Source organism: Chelmon rostratus, chromosome 13 (assembly GCF_017976325.1).
Source record: "Chelmon rostratus isolate fCheRos1 chromosome 13, fCheRos1.pri, whole genome shotgun sequence".
NCBI lineage: Eukaryota > Metazoa > Chordata > Actinopteri > Chaetodontiformes > Chaetodontidae > Chelmon > Chelmon rostratus.
The window spans coordinates 16,244,040-16,261,843 of record NC_055670.1 but is presented as its reverse complement, the minus strand read 5'-3'; the positions used below and the strand labels follow the sequence as shown (position 1 = coordinate 16,261,843).

General features: G+C 41.0%; 1 protein-coding gene across 2 annotated transcripts in view; it reads right to left on the bottom strand.

The window, feature by feature from the left end:
* The window catches only part of LOC121616014 (receptor tyrosine-protein kinase erbB-4-like), a 306,370-nt gene that overhangs the window by 34,265 nt on the left and 254,301 nt on the right, over nt 1-17,804 (bottom strand). The gene's annotated exons all lie outside the window — the stretch shown is intronic.

Here is a 17,804-nt window from a genome sequence, read left to right as displayed (position 1 = left end):
TGACTGTGAGAGACAGCAGCTATTTAGAGGATAAGTTTATTCTAATGTCTTCACTTTTCAGAGACGGGACAGTGGTCCTATCGAGTGAACCATCCGCCTGCTCGTGTTTGAGTGTAGGCAGCTCGGTCTGTTTGTGATTTCCAGCGAGGAAGTGTGTGGAGATTGCCTCAGGTTGTTTGCATAGGGGTGGGTGTGCTGAAACACACTACTGAGACACCTCTTGAGTAAACATCAGCTGTGCTTGATTTGATCTGCAATGTTGCTCACAGGATGGGCCTTAAAATGTGCGCTCTTCTTTATTTTAAGCAGATACTGTCTGGCAGTCATAAAAATCTCTTCCAAACGAAACTTGGACAAGCTGGCAGCTCCGACGTAAATGTTCCATACAACCAACGAACTGGCCAAACATGCTTAAACACAACAGGATGACAGGTTGCTGCCTTTTCAGGCCGACAGTAATCTGGCTGAAGAAAAACCTCCTGTGTAAATCGTTAGTGTGAAGCATTGTGAGCTGTATCAAACTGAACTGAGTTTTGAATAGAAAAAGCAAAAAAGATGGATTTTCTGAAAATAACAGATTTGGTAGCAGATTGTTGTTTCGCTGGTCTACGAGAATACATGTTGGCTCTTTGGCTCGAACCAATCGGCCTGTGTGTTTGTTTGACAAGAAAACGTGCTCATTGGACAGAAAGATACAAGAAGGTGGATCTTCCTTGGCGTAAAAATATGTTCCTGCAGGCCTTTTCTTTTAACTTATGAGCACAAAGTCTGCTTTCATTTTCCATGATTGCCACAAACTTTACCATAACTTTGCCAAACAGCAAAGAAAGTCTTTACATTTGGGTCAGTCCTATGGGTGAAGTACAGCACATCCCATGCCTTCCTGCTTTATATCCATCCTTAATGTCATGCATGCTGTAAGTTTGCCAATTTAAAGGCCAATTGGTCAGACCACATGGGTAAGTAGTGGAGTGGCCTGTCAGCACTCAGATATCTGCAATCAGAAAAGAAAACAGCATGCAACAAGGCTTGCAACTTCCCACCAATCAATAAACGGAATAACAGCCACTTAGACCATTATACCATCCTCTTTCGGGTCTGGAGTAATGAACTGTAATAGAGAAATGATAATAATGATGATAATCATAATTAGTGGGATAATAATAGGGCAATCACAGGGTGCCGTAACGGGAGACATTAACTGTGATCTATGATTGATCTGCTGCGAGGCTGGCAGCTTTGCAATCGAGCAGGAGTTCCAGCGTGACGCAGGGAGAGCGTATCCAAGTGTGTTTGTTGATGTCATTTAAAGACAAATTCACAAATATGCAGAAATAGTTGCACTGTCGTTAAATACCGTAAATTACACGCACATCTGCCACAAAACCTGAGACTTTCCTAACAGGACTGTACTGGCAGCTAGTCTCCATGTGTGCTTTTATTAAAGGGCGAGTTCGCCCAAATCACAGATAAACAGAATTTCTTACTTATTGTATCCAGCCATGCCGGCGCATCTGCTTTAATTGAGATGTCTGTCTCCACCGGTGAATTAAATTGTATTTGTGTTGGTCAAAGCATTAAGAAAACTTACATCTAAAACATTAAACTGCTACCAACAGAGCACGCCGTCAGCAGCTTTCATATAGAGAAAGGTCCAATTAAAAGTGCTCAAAGTGAATTTACAAATCACAGAGAAATCTGACAGATAGATATTTAAAAGCAAGACAAATAAAACCAAAATGATCTACATCTGCATTTATATAGTGCTTTAATCCAAATACCTTTATAATTATGCAAAACATTTAAATAGTAGAAGGGGTAGAAAATAGCAAATGCATTTTATCATTGTTTCTTTCAGTGTATTGAAAGAATGAATCTTAGCAGGCCTGCATAGCGAAAGGAACGTTAAATAAGTAAGCATGAATTTGCAAATGCTGTGGCCACGTACATGTATGTATGTTGGTGTATGGCTTTCAATCTGTGTGTGTGTGTATTTCTGCAAAGTTTGGACATGTTATGTAAATCTGTTTAGGACTGATGTGCCTTTTAATTGTAGGCCACTCGCCTTTCCCCTTTTAGCCAACTGGCATGAACACAAACACACACCTTTGCACACAGACAGGTGGCCTTCATGCCAAATTTCCTCCTAGGGTGAAAAATGTGGACGGCAAAGGGTGGGGAAACTTTTTGTGGACTGGACAGCGAGTGGACAGCGAGCTGTGCAGCTTTTAGTCGTAGCTAATAAGAAAAGAGCTGCTTTGTCCATCCCTGAAGTTCTTCACTTGCATCCCCTGACCCCTCTCTCTCCTTGCAGACAGTATTTACTCATTCTGAGTTTACTTTGTCCCGTGTAGTTTCGGTAAATAAAACATGCAGCGTCTCTCCTCTGGCCAAGAGGTGTGAGGGTACATCTATATATCATGGTCTGGATTTGAACCCCCTTGAAAGTGTGCGCACAGGCGTGTGTGTGTGTGTGTGTGGCTGAAAGACCCAGAGGACAGGAAGCCGCATCGACATTGTACCGCTTTCTCTTCTGAGCTTTGGGATGTGAGGCTCTGAATGTGTGTGTGCGTGGGAGCAAGAGTGTGAGTGTGCGAGGCCTTTACAGCTAACCCCAGTTTGCCGAAGGGAGCGCGAGACGTGCCTGCATCCCGCCAACGAGCTTTAACAAAAGCTATATTATAACGGTAGGGCCCTGTGTCGGCCGTGATAACAGCTTCAACAATGCCAAACCCCGGACCCTGGTCAGGACAAACGAGCGGGACAGGTTTTCTACAGTTTAGTTTCATTTGCTTCATTTCTCAGATGATACTGATGACACTCCAAAACAACCTTGAGCTGTGACAATTCCACAGAGCACCTTAGAACACAGCGAAAAGAGCCATGAGCTTTCAAAATATGCTGTTTTGGCTTTTCGGATGTGTTTGGATATGAATCTGCACAAGCAGGGTCCACAGGCACAGGGGTGCAGAGCAGGGTAAGGACAAGGAAAGTGAAAATCAAAACAATTTGGTTTCATTACACACCAGTATTCAAATTTCACTCAAAGACACATTTGTATGCTTACAAAGTTCCACTGAGATAAGCAGACTTGTATTAGCATGAAAGACAAAGTCAGCTTGTAGGTTATGTTCTTCATCATGGCGATACAGTATTTTTTAGCCATTTAAATGTAAATCAAACAACTGTACACACCTTAACAAGTAATGGCAGTGACTTATCATTAGGAAATGGAAGGGATGCATCAATGTCCAACCTTGTATCTGTACGCTAGAAAAACACATCGCTCAACAATGGCTGACTCCATTCAAAGCATGAACCAGAGAGAGCACACAGAAGCCAGATCATCTCAGTTCTTGCTGCCGGGTTCAAGTTCGAAAACAACCAGCTGAGACTTGAATCAGTGAAGCAGCAGATCAGGCAACACATGTTCAGATAATACAACCCTGATTTCAAAAAAGTTTGATCTCGGTGCAAAACATAAATAAAACAGAATATGATAATGGATAATGTGCTAATCCAGTACAAAGACAATATGTTTAATGTTTGGCCTCATCAGCTTCATTGATTTCTGTGAATATCTGGTTATTGTGAATTTGGTGCAGCAACATGTTTCAAACAAGTTGTGACAGGAGCAACAAAAGACTGAGAAAGTTGTGGAACACTCCAAAAACACCTGTTTGAAACATTCCACAGGTAAACAGGTTGATTGGTAACAGGTGATAGTGTCATGATTGGGTATGAAAGGAGCATCCTGGAAAGGCTCAGTCGTTCACAAGCGAGGTTCACCACTTTGTGAACACATGATTGTGAAGGATGTTACTACATGAGCCCAGAAACACTTTGTTAACTGCTGTCAGTAAACAGTTTGTGAATGATTGCATTCTGTTTTTATTTACATTTCACAAAGTTTCCTTTCCTCCTTCTTTCCGTCAACAACTCTTTTGGAATCAAGGTCGTATAACTTGCACACTGCAGGTATAAAATCCATAATCCTGCAAAGACAGGATCCGTTCACATCTACTTTAGATTGACAGTTTGCAAGAATGATGCTCTCAGCGCAGCCTGTTTAATGTTTAAAAGTACAATAAACTTTTTCAAATAAGTAACAAGCTGCAATATAAATATGCCAAACTGTAAAGAATCACAGCTCAAAGACACAAAGAATGTGTGTATTTGACTGACTCACAAACTTTGCTTCTGCTCCTTGGTGGCATCATTGTAAAAAGAAACGAGCGAGGGAAAAGATTAGTACAGCAGTGCATTATGCTGCCCTCTGTGTGAGTCAGACTCCACTGAAAATAACAGATGGTGCAGGTCTGTATGCATGACCGTATTCCTGACCCGCGCTCCAACAGCTACATCACGAGTCCACACCCGTTCAGAAATTTATTGCTAATTGCAGTGAACCGGAATATGGAGAGGTTGAGATCATTAAAAGGTTTAATGGCATGTTGGTTGTACTTGACTTTGATTGCTTTTTTTTTTCCCCCTCACAGTTAGCCTCTCTCATCTTGGTAAATGCATTATTACAAGAACAAAAAGATTTCCTGTAATTGAATTAATTGATTGTTTGGGAAATGTGCTTGACACACTTTGAGCTTCTTCCGGCACTTGCTGATAGGTGTTTGGTCAAAAATAGGCCCCAGTAGATGAGAAACATGTCAAGTCATGGCCGGAGGATCAAGAGTGTTTCAATTACAAAAACAAGAAGCCCGAAAATGTCCTGCCACAAAAACAACGACATGGTAAATAAACTATTATGCAAATGAAGTCAGGGTAATTAATGAAGTAATTACCACATATTTGTATTTACAATGTTCCTGTCTTCACGTAGAATTATAACTATGAATATGGACTCCATATCTCAACGCGTTTGAGAGTAAACGAGTCATTAATGCCTCATTAATGTGCACATTTTTGCAGAAACATGGTGGAAAAGCTACACAATTTACTCAGCGTGAGGAATCTGTCGTGTGAGACTTGCAGGGAATGTGGGGTTGCGATTGGTCGATTGACAGCCATATCAGACACTTTATAGTCAATCAGGTGATGGACAAACTACACCTCAAAAGATGTTACTTTGACAAGTTACACCCGTGATGCACAGCAGTACAGTGGGTCTCTCTGTGTGGTTGGGAATCCACCAGATATGTTTGGGGCCTCGTGTCTATTGTGTGGCTTTTATCCGGAAAAAACAAGTAGATTCATAATGGATCGGTTTCATCCTCGAGTCCTTCATTCAAAGGTCTGGCAGGTGAGACGGCACAGAGCTTGGCGCTTGTCTCCAGCAAAGGGGTGGACATGTCCACCAGACATCATCACACACACTCCAACACTCAAACACACTCATTCAGTCACTGACCCTTTGAGCTGGGATGTGGACGCAATACAAGCAAATGCATGCACATACATTTGATCTAAATACAAAATTCCCATGAACATGCACTTCACACACACTCCCTCCACACACACACGCACACACACACGCACACACACACACGCACACACACACACAGAGGGTTTGAGTCAGTTCCAGACAGGCTCGTGAGGAGGCATCTACAGTGGCAGGCGACTAATTGAAAGTGAAGTGGGTCCAAGCTGTCGCAGCGTTGGCCTTCCGCCCACATGGCTAAGAGATGACAAGCTATCCACTAGCGATAGCACCAACAGCCTGAAGACACACACACACACTCACACACACGCACACACACCAAAACTCTGATGGCTGTGAACTACCTACATACACGTGGTACATCCGTACAGCACACATAAATACATAAATTCATATTAGCCGCCCACATCTCCAACCACCTCCAGGGATTCAAACCCTTTCCTATGTAAATGAGTATCATCTAACAATAATAACAACAGCAATAACATAAAAAACATCTTTATCACTCACAATAGTGTGTTTTACAATAGCACGCATGTTAATCCACTGAGGAGCTTTAATCACGATGACCTCTTTGCTTCTCTTTAGAGTAATCTGTTAATCAACAGACAAAGATGCTGCACATATTGAAGACTGGATCATCTCAAACAGTGATCAATTTAAGGGTGAAAGAGACCAAACTGTATTAATTGGACCTGGTTTCAACTATAATGTCATGTCAAAATGACAATGGGCAAAAACGGTGCTAAATCGCTGAAAATAGGGACACCAGAGCATTTGATACTATCTGAAAAAGAATTTTAGTCATTGTTGACGTGAAAAGACATACCTTATATCTTGTTTCAGCAGTGTTATTGCCAAACCCAAAGCCGACTCATGCAAGTCAGGGAAAAAAAACAAATGCTTGCTGTTGCATAGCTGAAGAGTTACAAGCCAAGATGTGAGCTGAATTACATTACAGGCAAATTGTGTTGCAGCATTGACCCCAAAAGTTTGCCTGCATTTCTTGTAATTATCACGATATAAAATTTGCCAAATGCTTGGGTGGCTGCGGTTGGAAAGGCTCGCCCACAGCTGAAACAGGCTTGAAGCAGCTCTTAAATGCAGAGCCTCGATCTTAACCTCAACACTACAGTGATGCTCAGAATAATCAATAACAATTACAACAGTGCAAAGTGGTTAATTGTTTTTATAGTGTACGAACCTTTCCTCTATGCCTCGGCAGTCTTTTGGCTAGATCCCATACTTTTTCAAATTAAATTTCAATTGACTTGTTGAGAGAGCTCAACAGCTCAAACACATAAGCACACACACACACACACACATACACACACACACACACACACACACACACACACACACACACACAGGTACAAAGTTGTTTTTCCTTATTACATTTACTTACATTCATTTTCTGGAGGCTTCCCCTAACTCTACCCCTAACCACTACTTACCTAAACCGAACCTGACGAAGTCTTCACCCTAAATGGGTGAGTTATGAGTTTTGTCTTTATAAGGAAGGCGAGTCCCCACAGTGTGACTGTGTAAACAGATTTATGTCCCCACAACATGAGTAATACACCTCTGTACACAAACACACACACACACACACACACGTATATACAGAGAAACAGATTTCTGTTTGCACAGTGTGATTGTTGGCATATCTGAGTATTTCCTGTGAGAAGTAAATTGAAAATCAGAGGGTGAAACTGTTCAGTATTGAGTGGAGAGGGGAGGAAATAGAAGGCAACAGTTTAACATAAGCCACTGGATAAAGACAGCGTTTGAGTGTGTGCGTGTTTATGTTTGAAAAAAATGCTAAGAAGTCGCAGGAAGACTAAAAGAGTGGGAGTAAAAGTGAAGTAAACGGTGAACCGATCAGATATTTTGTACATCAGTGTCTGTGTGGGTGTGTACGTCATCCAATCGAATTACGAGATGTTCACTTTGTTAATGTTTGTGTTTGCCACTTTGGATACCTGCAAGCCTTCATTTACCTGTATGAGCGAGTGTGTGTCTGGTAGTCACTCATTAGTGTAGACCTGTCTCCCCGAGCCGCCAGTCTCATCCATTGTGTGGGCTGCCCGCAGTCATCCATTTCCCCCACCGCCCTACCTGGCCACATCCATCTCGGCTCAGATGCTGTTCAGACTCCGTCACCGCTATACGTGTGTGTGTATGTGTGTGTGTCTGTGTGTGTGTGTGTGTGTGTGAGCGAGCCGGAGAGAGAGACAGAGCAGGAGAGAGAGAGAGGATTCTTGTTTGTGTGTGTTCTTGATTGACAGCATGGCAGCCATGAGTCAGAGGAGGCCTAATAGTCTTTGTGTATTCTTCTGTCCTTTGCTGTGACTATCTATCTGTCTGCAGCCTGGAGGCTTGTGCTTTCGCATTCAGAGGCCAATCTGGGTGACCAAATTTCTTGATAAAATCGACCAATTTCAGGCAAAAGGAAGAAAAAAAACCCCACAACTACTACTATTACAACAAAGACTACGAATTCATCCATTGAATTTGCGCTGTTCATCTCGACCTGTGTCATGCTGGAGGCAGACGGAGCAAGATAACCCACATGTACTTCTCCTTTGTCCCTTGCCAACTCCTCCTCCTCCAGCTCCTCCTGGGGAATTCCAAGTCGCTCCCGGGCCAGATGGGGTATGTAATACCTCCATTGTGTTCTGCCCTCGTGTTGTCTTCCCAGTCGGATGTGCCAGCGATAGCTCCAGATGCGGAGGTGTCCAGGAGGCATTCTAATAAGATAGCTGAATCACCTCAATTGGCTCCTTTTGGCACGAAGGAGCAGCTAGTCTAAGCTCCTTCTGGATGTCTGAGCTCCTCACCTTACCAACCCTGACTCCTAGTAATTATGTTTATATGCAGCTAATTTGCATTCATAATTACGTTGTCACCACTATGATCAGAATCAACATTTGCATGAGAGAATGAAACACTGTATTTGATGTACCCCGCTGGAGTCGCAGGGAGGTGATCAGGGTGGATATTGGGGGTAAAAAGTGCAGGACTGTGACACCAGAGTCCAGGGTTCACGTCCAGACTCTGGTTAGGTTCAAACACAACACAAGCGCTGAAGCCAAGGTTGGTCAAAGACTTTGATTTTGCTTAAATGCTAATAAAAATGTTTCAAGTCATTGCTGACTTTTTCTGTATTAAAAGAGACCATGATATTTTGCCAAGTGCTGTCAGTGCCTAAGCCTAACCATCAAAAAGCTGAATAATGGCGTAGTCCCTGTGACTGAATAGTGCATTGCCAGATTATGGTGGAAAACAAATGAAATGAGTCGTCAGTAAACATACGTTCAGTATCAATGTTTTTGCTACTTCCCAGGTACGTTAATTAACAACATTTCCTCATTATGTTAATAGAAAACATAATTTGGACAGCATTACTTACATATTTGCTATTGCTAATTAGTTAGTATGTAAATGAAATTTGTAGAAGACAGGGCTGCACCCTACAGTGAATGCAACTAACCTGCAAAGTGTTTTCGGCTGCTTCTGTCTGTAGTCTTCTTCTGTTGGTCACTGTCCGAATCACATGACAGTAGCAACCATAGGGTTGGAAATTAGATCAACTAGGTACAATACACTGTTCACATTACTGCTGATAATAATAATAATTAAACATTTATTTATATATAGCATCTTAAAAAGGAAAGATAAGTGAGATAAAAGTGAGAAATCCTCAGGCAGGGAGTTCCAAAGCTGAAGGGGTCTGACAGCAAAGGCCTGGTCAGATCTTGAAACCATTAGTAGGGCTCTGCTGGAGGCTGTCAGGCAGCGATCAGGCTCATACGGCGTTAACAGATCACGGATAAGGAGCATGACCATTCAAGGCTTTAAAAAGGAGCTGTTAAGTCTTAAAATCAATTCTAAAAGTCACAGGTAACCTGTGAAGTGTAGCAAGGATTCTTCTCTAAGAACGTGTTAAAAGCCTGGCAGCGATGTTTTGTATCACCTGCAGTCTTTGGATGTTTCCCCTGCTGATAGCAGAATAAAGTGTGTCGCAGCAATCAGGTCTGGAGGAGATTAAAGCATGGATGATCTTTTCGAAAGCTGCAACTGAAAGGAATGACCTAATCTTGGTTAAATGCCTCAGTTGGACAAAGCAGGACTACACCGCTTTAGCTACTGAGCATCAGAAGACAACTCTGAGTCCAAAAGCACACCTGGATGAGAAATTGTTAATGTTGTTCATGCAAATCATCTGCATACCAATGAAAATTTATATTATGTCTACACATGATTTGCCCCCAATGGTAAATAGAAAGTAAGAGTGGGCCCAGAATAGACCCCACAAAGCCAGTCCAGGGCCACATCACTGATGTCCACATGCTTTTCAGACAACTAATCAAGACATTGTGATCCACTTTTCCGTCAAAGGCCGAGCTGAGGTCAAGGAGAAATAAAATGGAGTACAGGACCTGTAATGGCAACATCCTGTTAGTCATTGTTAACCTTGGCCAGAGCAGCCCTGGTGCTGTGCAAATACAGGATGGAAACTTTTAAAAATTCAACTGCAGTTCTTAGATGTAATTAATGTTTTTTTAGAAGCTTGGATAAAAATGGCAGCTTAAAGATGGGTTTAAAGTTACTTTAAACAGAGGGATCCATAGGGGGCTTCTTTAAGAGGGGACAAACCAGGGCATGTTTAGAATTTGAGGGGAAAATGCCCGTACACAGAGAGAGCACCTAATAATGGCTAAAATATGTCGCCCGACTGTTGAAATGCAGCTTTTAAGTGGGAACGCAGTCTGGAGGGCGGCTGGATGTTTTCTGAAGGGTTGGCGGAGAGTTAATGTTGAAGGTGAGCACAAGTCAACATGAAGCTCCCTGATTTCTGTGTTAATGTGCTGCCAAATCTCCACTATTTTGTCGAAAAAGTAATAAGGAAATTCTTCATGTCTCTCTGGGGAGGATTCAGCTGGCTGGTTAAGCCGGGGTTCAATCACAGAGTTCATGGTTTTAAAGAGGATTCTGGGATTATGACCCTGTTTAGCAATCAGTTGTGAAAAATAGGAGTTCCTTGCCTCTTTGATCGCACACTAATAAATAGAAGTGAGATTTTTAAGAGAAGTAAGGGAGACGGCATTCATTTATTTTTCTTCTTTCATTTCAGCTCTATCTCCCATTTAAAATTCCCTATTTCTTCATATAACCATGGCAGGGAAGAAGAGTTTGACTTTTTCTATATCACAGGAGATATTCATTCATGCAACAGCTATTAAAAACATTGACGAGCTCCTCCATGGAGAGGCCCTGGTGTTCACGGGTACTAAAAATGTGTTCCAGGCAGTGAAAGCTTGACAGAGATGAGGAGCAGAGAGTGAACTTAGAAGGAGGGAGGGAATCAGAGACGGCGAGCTGGGGTCAGGAGAGAGGAGTGGAACCTGGAGGAGCACCGACACATCTTCCGCACAGAAAGCAGAGGAGAGCACAAGGTCAAGTGTGTCCTTCGTAAAGGCTGCCAATGCTTGATGTATCAGGTAAGATTAAAAGAGAATTTGATAAAATCACAAGTAAAAGATGAAGAGGAAGGGAGCAATAAACATGGATATTAAAATCACCAAGAATAAGACCTCTGTCAAATTATAACATAAGGACGATAAAAGATGATGAAAATCTATGAATAAAACTGTCCGCAGGTTTTCATTCCAATTAATTACCTGGACAAGTGACTTCACCAGTGGGTTCTTTCTGTCTCCTTAACGGAGGGCTAATCAGTGGTTGGAGTCTTTGGTTGGAACAAAAAGCTGCAGAATCTCTTCGTGACATATGGTCGTTTATTTTGGTGATTTTAAACTTTAAAGCATCAGGCACGTTATTTATAGGTACTGCAACGGCCAAAAGAATAGATCGTCTGCCATTGTCTTCTCCAAACAAAACTACGACGAAACAAATCTAATAAATGTAATTAAAGAAAAAGGACAAAACACTGGCACTGAGATGCACATTCATGGATTAAAAGCACTGAGAGAGCATTTTGATGCAGCCCAAGCACTGTTGTTGTATAACAAGCCTACAGTATATCAACATGCCAACATGTGTAGGCAGTTTAATCCAATTCCCTGAATCAAATATTTCTTTTTATCACAGGTTTCTCTACAATTTCAACATGCTATGATGATACAGTACATTGTGTTTCAAGGCCACTTAGATACCCCCCCCCCAAAAAAAAAATCAAAAAAAAAAAAATCTATGAATTCTATCTCCAAAGTCCTTTACTTTGATGAGAATTGCAACTGATGAAAACATGCATAAAGCTGCTCTCTCAAATCAAACAGGCCTTTCAGGCTGATATTTACCCAGGGGAAGGGAGGTATTCTGGCTGCTAACATTGAATCATACACTTATTTATGCAGTCATGAAAGACCAACACAAAAAAGCTTCAGAATTAATTAGTTTGGGAATGAAAGAGAGGGAGACAGCTAGAGCGAGAGCTAGAGCGAGGGGAAGGGAGATAGGCGGACACTTGTTGACATTTCTAAGGGTTGGTACTATCAAAGGCTTGACGCCTGTGATCTGCTTCTCGCTCTGTGTGTTAACATGCAGTCTCGGAGCAGGCATGCTATCTGCCAATGCCGGTCGGAATAAAGCATTTGAATGCATTTTGAGGATATTCTACAACGGGCCAGTGTAGGAGAAGAGAGGAAGGAGGGTTTGGTAAGCACAGGTTGGTCAGCAGTCACATCAATGTGAGCGGTCTGTTTTCAAGATGGAAAGCAGTGAGAGAGATATTGAGCAGTTCAGCAGACATAGGATGAACTGCAGGAACAACATGGTGGTTTCACTTATTTTCCTGCTGAACACATTCATCTTGATTCACCTGTCACTTCATACAGTAAACAGCATAATGGTGTCATTTCAAGCGACAAAAAATTATATTGGAATGAATATACTGAGCTTTCCTTGTACTCGCATGAGAGGCAATGCACCCAAACCATTAGCATTCCTTGATTGGCAAAACAAAACAAAACAAAAACCAAAACAAACAACCTTGCAGTAATGTGAATGTATTAAGGTAATCACATCGATTCAAGGACGGGCCTTAGTTGCCCTGAGCTAGCTGTTGTCCTCGAAAAACTCTGTCCCAGTGGAAATGTTATTCTGGAGAATTTTGCATGTTCAATCCTATTTAGAGTGCAAGCATAGTTGTATTGTCCAAACAAGAATCAACAAACAAGCAAGCAAGGCTTGGCTTACAGCGCAATACAAATCTTTGTCAACCTTTCCCAGCAAATACAAGTAGCACTGGTGGAGGTTACTCATACAAACAGGGGTTTAGGGAGTGGAAAGAAAAATGAGACTAGATGGACAATATTTGTACCAACAAAAGATAGAGAAGTAAAAAGAGCATCTATGGGGAGCCTACAGTGTGTCCTTCTTACATGAGCGGGACGAAGAGCAACAAAAATAAGAGAATCACGTTGTGAAATACAAACAGAGACAAAGGAGAGGGAGAGAGGACGGAGCAGAAAGGGAATAGGAGAGAAGTGAGTTTTCATTGGAACCCTGGGGATGTATGTAATGAGTTGGAGAGAGGCATGTTTGCCTAGTCTGGTTTACACAGAGAAATGACCCTGCGATACACACTGTGGGGCCCCTCTTACCACATGTACACACACACACACACACACACACACACACACACACACACACACAATACCTGACTTGGAGGCAATCCAAAGCAGTAATATTGGGGAAGGAAGTAGGGACGATTTGCTGGTGAATTTGCCAAAAAACAATTTTCCCTGAAAAGCTTGCTTGGATGAGTTATTCCTACTGTGTAAGTGAGGCTGTTTAAACGGTGTTTAAACGGTGTTGTATTGATGCGTTATGATGTGTCATCCTGACACAAGTCTCGCAGGCAGTGGGACACCAAGTTCCCCTTCAAAGGCAGAACACATGGGGGTTCACGCTAAATATTTAACAGGAAAAGAAATAACAATGGAAACCATCACTATTGTGTACAACCTGTGCAAATTCGTCTTATTATATAATGTCCCCTTTTCTGTCTCTTTTATTGTCTACTAGTTCTACTAGTTCAAAAGAATTCATGGAAAGGCTCACAAATTTCTCATTTTATAATGGGGGGGACCATCACTACAGTGCCTTTAAGCTACAGTCGCATTTTCATGCAAGGGTGCAGAATATAACTGCAATAACTGTATTATCAACAGAGTTTTCACATAAAGCATGCTAAACTTCAGAGAGGGACTCTGACTCTTACGACTGTATTAGACTAGACAGTCTAATTCTGTCTCTTTACGGTGTTGCAGCATTCTGAATTAAATACCTGGATATGTTGACCCCATACTCAGTACTGGTTGGATAAAAGTCAAGCCATTTTCTTCAGGGTGTAGTGGCTTGTGGGTGTGAGATTTTGATCTGGAGGCATTATAATTCACCCACTGGGATATATGAATGCCTATAGCAAATTTAGTGGCAATACATCCAATATTTTTGAGACATTTCAGCCAGAGCTGTAAATATAAACCTCACAGTGGTGCAAGAGGTACAAGGAAAAGATCAGCAGAGTCACTTGACTGCATCATCTGGGGACCATGAATGTCTGTATGAAATTTGGCGCCAATCCGTCATGTGGATGATGAGATATTTCACAGGATCAGTGGAAACTTTGACCTGCTGGTGGCCTAGATGAAAAGTCAGAGGATTAAGACAGTCTGGAGAGTAATGGCTGTACAAAACTTAGCTAGATTGGATGTCAGTCTGATTGACACTGTCATCCCTAAAGCCACATCACTAGCTTGGCTAAATACGATCATTGGATATCAGAAATAAAATGTATTAAATGTATAAAGTGTGTGGTAACATCCTGCCAGGATACAGCAGTGAGTGAATGGTGTTTTGTAGCAGAAACAAAACAGCTGTCCTACATCTGTACAAGCAAAGCGAATTCCTTTAAAAATGCAGCAGTGAGTGTTAACAGTTAATACATGGATCATTACTAACTCTAACCGCACACTGACTTGACTTGAGCTTTAAAATGCATAAAGCAGTGCCCCGGGGTAAATGGTTTTATGGCTCACAAATGAAGGAATTCATTGTAGCAGCGATGGAGGGGATGTTTGAAAGCATTGCAAGTTTAAGTTTAAAGTACAGTTAAGTGCATATAATTTTATAAGACAATGCCAGGAACATGCCAGCTGCAAGTGAATGATTTGTTGACAGCTTAGTGCAAAACTATTGAAGAGGACATGCGTGTTGTTATTAGAGTGGTATAAAGTCATTAGTGTATACGATCATCTCCCCTGTTTCTGTCTCTATTGATGTGTTAGAGTGGTATTGGCATTGGTATCAGTGATAACAAGCCATCTCTGGAACTGAAAACATGACAGTCATGTCTACAAGTGGATTTAACTTCTGCTAAACTGCTTAACAAATCAATGTCAAGGGTGAAGTATTTAATATGAATAAATGATTTTATTTCCTTTCCAGTTTTAATTTGAGGATTAACCCCTTGAGATGCACCATCTCATTTTCAAGAGGGTCCTCAGGCGAACAAAAAACATGCAAATCAACAGACATTTAAAAAAAAAAAAAAAAAAAACAATGCATAAATAATAGCAATGGTAATAAATTATCCAAGGGCTGAGAACAATCAATATAGTAACATCAACGAGAACATATACTACACGAGGACTCTCCCTCGAGTCCAGTCACTACACACTACATCTGTGTGGTGTCATGTGCGCGAAGTAAACGAGAAATTCAATTAATTAACATTGCCAGTACTGAGTGTGTTTATAAACTACAAACATGAGCAAGTACATTTGAGGTAAAGAAAGCAAAGAAGTCTTGAAGTCATGAAAAGAAGTAATTGATCTGAGTGAGTTCAATTATCCCAGTCTGATGGTGTTTTAAACTTAAAAGCACATCTCACTATAGGGATTCCAGCCACAATAAAAAAAAGGGTGTTGAGTGTGTCAAAGGGAATATGGTGATCTGAATGGAACTAAAGGTTTTAAGTATAAAGGGTGAATGTATTTGAAAACAAAGCGCAACCAGTGAAAATGTTAGTGCATAAAACTATGATGCACACAGTAAGGACACTAGAGACAACTCTACAGATAAAGCATAAACGTGTTTCAGAGGCATTCTGGTATGTGATCTGGGATCAGTAATGGAACATGCAAGCTGTACGACACTTTGGAGAGTAAAACAATTACTTGACTGATTCCGAGACTGCCATTTGCTTTATTTCTTATAAAAGAAATGCGAAGGAAAAAAAAATCAGAATCAATTCAGGCCCAAATTAAGGGCGGACCCATTAGTAAAATGAATCGTCAACTCAAAGGATGAATGAGTACTAGTACCAAACAGCATACTACCTCTAAAGACCTCTGTTAATATGAGACTGCTATTTAAAAAAAAAAAAAAAAACAACATTATTGAACAAGAGAATATTGCAGAGAGTTTATAATTTAAATTATATCGGAATAGGCGTGTATAAGGCGTGTCGTCTGCATATAACTGAACAAACTATAATAATACAAATAGAGTTAAGAAAATTGTGGTACATCCTTTTTAACAGTTACATAATCTGATTGATTGTGATGAAAAGATATGCACTGATGACAACTATGAAGGTAAGAATTAAACCAGAATAATGCCCATTAAGAAACACCAATTGCATAAATTTGATCAGGAGGAAGGTTATCTTCAAGTAAATTGAATGCTCCTGTAAATTGACCTGTGTCTAAGGATGAGTATAAAACATTTGCAAATTTTACAAGGGCAGTATAACAGTAGCAGAAAAATAAAATGAAAAACAGACTGAAATGGGGATAAAATACTGAATTGCATATATAAATCTCATCTAATATTAACAAACGAATATAGCAGATTCCCTTGTGAAAAGCTTCTTGAGTAAGTTGTCCAGATCAACTGAATAACTCATTGTTTGACATTTTCTTTTCTTATCGCAGTATTGCAGTAAATTTTTTTGATGCAGTGGTTCCAAAGTCAAACATCTGACATTGCAGCACCACTATGCTTTACATACATGAAGAAGAGGACCACAGAGTGGGTGAGTAGAGTAGAGATTTAAAAAGCAAGCAGACATAATGAGGAGAACATGATATAGTAGGGGCATATGGAAAGATAAAACAGGATAAGGAAAATCAGTCCGAAGGCAAAAAAAACATTCTCCGGCATCAGAGCCCTGCATGAGTAGAAGCTCTAATGAATCCGCTCATTAGTATGACTCTCATGGCGGATCACTCCATTAATAATCTATGACTGTGATGGCGGCCATGACAGAGAGGGAGGGCCACAGGGATGACGCCTCAGAGAGTGGAGCCCTGTCACCGGCAAGAGCCTTGAGAGCCCTGAGATGTATACATCCACGACAAAAATAATGAAACAGTCCGCAGGAAAGATGTTCGACTCAAGTGTGGGATAAGTTATTACGAGCACTACACGTGGGAATGTTGATGGTGCTGAAGGTGGAGGCTAAGTGTCCCAGTTCACACTGTAGGCATTATTCAGATAAGTCAGTTGTGTAGTTGTGTTTGTGTGAGCGTGAACCCGTGTGTGGCCACCTTATTAACCATGGCCCCTAACGGCTAATCGAGTCCACAGGAGCTGTCGCCAATCATTGAAAACAATACACGCTTGAGACACACAATAACAGTGGTAAACAATATATCATCATATCTACCCTTTATGAATTATGCATCTCCCCATGTTGACAACTGTTCACAGCGGGCCCATATTTGTTCATGTCTATGTAGCTGATCTACATCTTTTTCCCATTAAGTAATTTGTGTGATTAATTCTATACCATAAACATATTTGTGCTACACAGCATGGGATGTTTGTCAGCGTGGCTCTGATCGCCTTTGGTATAAAAAAGGAAGTTTCTGTGGTACGATCTGGAGTACTGCCTTACTCTGATTTAGCCAAAAATGGCAACCAAAATATTTGTCGAGGATATTAAATCTGGGATTGCAGTGATTGTTGAGCCATTTTCCTTCTGTTTCTCTTCACTTTGCTCTCTGTCATCAGCCTTCTAACAAACACAGCATGTATGGAGACATACTTATATCATATGGTATATTGAAAGGTATAATGCAATCTAATAATGGCCCTACGATAAATAGCTTTTAATAATGCTCAGGTTATGAGACCATTGTTATACTGTGTCAGAGAGATAGTTATTCAGCTTTGTAGTGAATTGTGTGTCTCACAAGGAAGGATCATTACTATGTATATCTGTCACCTTTTCATATTGACAACTAGATTAAAATGAATTATAATGCACTCCTACATCCATGATCCTGTAACACTGAGCTTCCTGCACTCAACACTTCCCCCAGCAAAGTCAAGCAAGGCTTTGAATTATTTACTTCACTTCTCCAGAGAGGCT